Source organism: Mus caroli, unplaced genomic scaffold, assembly GCF_978045245.1.
Source record: "Mus caroli unplaced genomic scaffold, Mus_caroli_1 scaffold_12, whole genome shotgun sequence".
In the NCBI taxonomy this organism is placed as follows: Eukaryota; Metazoa; Chordata; class Mammalia; order Rodentia; family Muridae; genus Mus; species Mus caroli.
Window position 1 is genome coordinate 79,770,319 of NW_028227267.1, and position 3,988 is coordinate 79,774,306.

General features: G+C 38.6%; 1 pseudogene; it reads left to right on the plus strand.

Moving 5' to 3' along the window:
• Positions 1 to 883: 883 nt before the first annotated feature.
• On the plus strand, positions 884 to 2,956 carry LOC110302936 (heat shock cognate 71 kDa protein pseudogene; annotated as a pseudogene).
• The last annotated feature ends 1,032 nt before the right edge of the window (positions 2,957 to 3,988 follow it).

The window sequence follows — 3,988 nt, forward strand, 5'->3', positions numbered from 1 at the left end:
TTATGCCAAATTAAGAATTATTATATTTTATAATATGAACAAAATACATTCCTTTCACTTAAGCCTATACTCTATAGTAGAACAAACATACAGTTCCAGTTCTCATATCACTGAGATCTTGGATTGTATGATGTTTGTGTTTACTCCAAGACTGAATTTGCAGATCTGCTTCCTTGCTATTGACAGGAAGATAACATAACTGTCAGACAGAGAGAGACATGGATAAATATAAGTGCATTGAAAAGAAAAGGCAGTGGCTGGAGTCATACATGGATACATGGTTAACATAAAAGTATTGTATCATATAGTATTCAGTACTACATTATTTAAACAGGAAATATCCTATATTTTCAAGATATATGTAAGTGTATATTTTGTATGTTTACTTATATTTATAGAATTGCATTTTGTACAGATATATTAGCATATGTTAGTGCTAGTAACGGCAATTTCATAAAAAAAAAATTTGTGTGATTTCCTTAAATTGCTCTATCCACAGATCTTTAACTAATTTATCTTTATATATTAATTTATATTGATATAATTTAATATCCTAATACTGTCTGAAAACTTCAATCCTTTACTCTCAACTTATTTTATTATAAATTAATTTCCTTGCATCAACTTGACAACTGTGAGCTTTAAAATTATTTTGACCTTTTTCGAATATTTGACAAAATATTTACTACTTATTATAAATCAGACCCAGTGGTTATTCACATAAAAATCTAATTTAATGATTCTTAATTTATTCTAAGTTAACAAAGGCATACTGGCCAAATATCCGAAGTAATTGCCAAATATTTTACTGTACAAATACCTATAAATTTGAAAACATAAATTTTTGACATAATAATTCCTTATAGCTCATTGAACGCGGAGGCAGCCGCCGGGCATTTGTGTGGTCTCGTCGTCAGCGCAGCCGGGCCTACACGCAAGCAACCATGTCTAAGGGACCTGCAGTTGGCATTGATCTTGGCACCACCTACTCCTGTGTGGGTGTCTTCCAGCATGGAAAGGTGGAAATTATTGCCAATGACCAGGGTAACCGCACCACGCCGAGCTATGTTGCTTTCACGGACACAGAGAGATTAATTGGGGATGCGGCCAAGAATCAGGTTGCAATGAACCCCACCAACACAGTTTTTGATGCCAAACGTCTGATCGGGCGTAGGTTTGATGATGCTGTTGTTCAGTCTGATATGAAGCACTGGCCCTTCATGGTGGTGAATGATGCAGGCAGGCCCAAGGTCCAAGTGGAATACAAAGGGGAGCAAAAAAGTTTCTACCCAGAGGAAGTGTCCTCCATGGTTTTGACAAAGATGAAGGAAATTGCAGAAGCATACCTCGGAAAGACTGTTACCAATGCTGTGGTCACAGTGCCGGCTTACTTCAATGACTCTCAGCGACAAGCAACAAAAGATGCTGGAACTATTGCTGGCCTCAATGTACTTCGAATCATCAATGAACCAACTGCTGCTGCTATTGCTTATGGCTTAGATAAGAAGGTCGGAGCTGAAAGGAATGTGCTCATTTTTGACTTGGGAGGTGGCACTTTTGATGTGTCAATCCTCACTATTGAGGATGGAATTTTTGAAGTCAAATCAACAGCTGGAGACACCCACTTAGGTGGAGAAGATTTTGACAACCGAATGGTCAATCATTTCATTGCTGAGTTTAAGCGAAAGCACAAGAAAGACATCAGCGAGAACAAGAGAGCTGTCCGCCGTCTCCGCACTGCCTGCGAGCGGGCCAAGCGCACCCTCTCCTCCAGCACCCAGGCCAGTATTGAGATTGATTCTCTCTATGAGGGAATTGACTTCTATACCTCCATTACCCGGGCTCGATTTGAGGAGTTGAATGCCGACCTGTTCCGTGGCACACTGGACCCTGTAGAGAAGGCCCTTCGAGATGCCAAACTGGACAAGTCACAGATCCATGATATTGTCTTGGTGGGTGGTTCTACCAGAATCCCCAAGATTCAGAAACTTCTGCAAGACTTCTTCAATGGAAAAGAACTGAACAAGAGCATTAACCCCGATGAAGCTGTTGCCTATGGTGCAGCTGTCCAGGCAGCCATTGTATCTGGAGACAAGTCTGAGAACGTTCAGGATTTGCTGCTCTTGGATGTCACTCCTCTTTCCCTTGGTATTGAAACTGCTGGTGGAGTCATGACTGTCCTCATCAAGCGCAATACCACCATCCCCACCAAGCAGACGCAGACCTTCACCACCTACTCTGACAACCAGCCTGGTGTACTCATTCAGGTGTATGAAGGTGAAAGGGCCATGACCAAGGACAACAACCTGCTTGGAAAGTTCGAGCTCACGGGCATCCCTCCAGCACCCCGTGGGGTTCCTCAGATTGAGGTTACTTTTGACATTGATGCCAATGGCATCCTCAATGTTTCTGCTGTAGATAAGAGCACAGGAAAGGAGAACAAGATCACCATCACCAATGACAAGGGCCGCTTGAGTAAGGAAGATATTGAGCGCATGGTCCAAGAAGCTGAGAAGTACAAAGCTGAGGATGAGAAGCAGAGAGATAAGGTTTCCTCCAAGAATTCACTGGAGTCCTATGCCTTCAACATGAAAGCAACTGTGGAAGATGAGAAACTTCAAGGCAAGATCAATGATGAGGACAAACAGAAGATTCTTGACAAGTGCAATGAAATCATCAGCTGGCTGGATAAGAACCAGACTGCAGAGAAGGAAGAATTTGAGCATCAGCAGAAAGAACTGGAGAAAGTCTGCAACCCCATCATTACCAAGCTGTACCAGAGTGCGGGTGGCATGCCTGGAGGAATGCCTGGTGGCTTCCCAGGTGGAGGAGCTCCCCCATCTGGTGGTGCTTCTTCAGGCCCCACCATTGAAGAGGTGGATTAAGTCAGTCCAAGAAGAGGGTGTAGCTTTGTTCCACAGGGACCCAAAACAAGTAACATGGAATAATAAAACTATTTAAATTGGCACCAAAAAAAATAATAATAATTCCTTATAAATGTTCAAAATAGTTTTGCTAAACATTTATTTAAAATACATGTTTTAATGAGTGTTCAATAATTTTATGAAATATTTATTTATTCACCACAATATAATGGCAATTCCTTTTTCTGTCACATTTGAAAATTATTTAAATTTTTATTTCCTATATTGTAAACTAGAAGCTCAGAAATATTACAAAATAAATGCTTAATGCACACAGTAATGTATAATGTCGCTTGATTATCCAGAGTGTAACCTTTAAATTTTAAGTTTTGCAAACATAAAATTTAATAAATAATAGATACTATAAGAATATATTGAAGTTATTACATAATGTATCCTAATATAGAGAATATTATGTCTAATACTAATATGCATGTGTGCATACACACATATATCTTTGTGTGTGCATGTATGTGTGTGTCTGTGTATATTTATTTATTGAATATATTTATTTACTAAACTTGGATAACATTATTAATTAATTAGCAAACTAGATAACCTAACTTAAATTTCATAATTGCATTTGAAAAAATGCCACTGGTTAACATAGGAGATCCAATTAGAATGAGGCAGAGGTGTGCAGTCTGGGCAGTGATTACAGATTAAGTGGTAACAACATAGTGCATGGAGAGATGATCTAGCTAGCTGACAGCACAATGCTGCAGTTTTGTTTAAACTTTTATACCAACTTTAGAACATATTTTACTTACCCTTCACAATGTCTCCTGTTTCATCATTGTTTATATTAGCAGATCATCCATGGACATAGCCAACATAGACATAGTAATTGCTCATTAAATTATTCATCCAAATTTATTCATCTTTTGTACAGAGTGTGTTCCATAAGTACATAAAACAAAAGAGAGAGGGATGATATTTTTGTATATAGAAGCCACAGAGTCCATTTATATCCTAGTTTTGCCATTTACTTGGTGGGCAATCTTGAAATTTTCATATCACCCAATGGTTTTCCCCATTAGAATAATGGGAAAGAAGAATAGTAT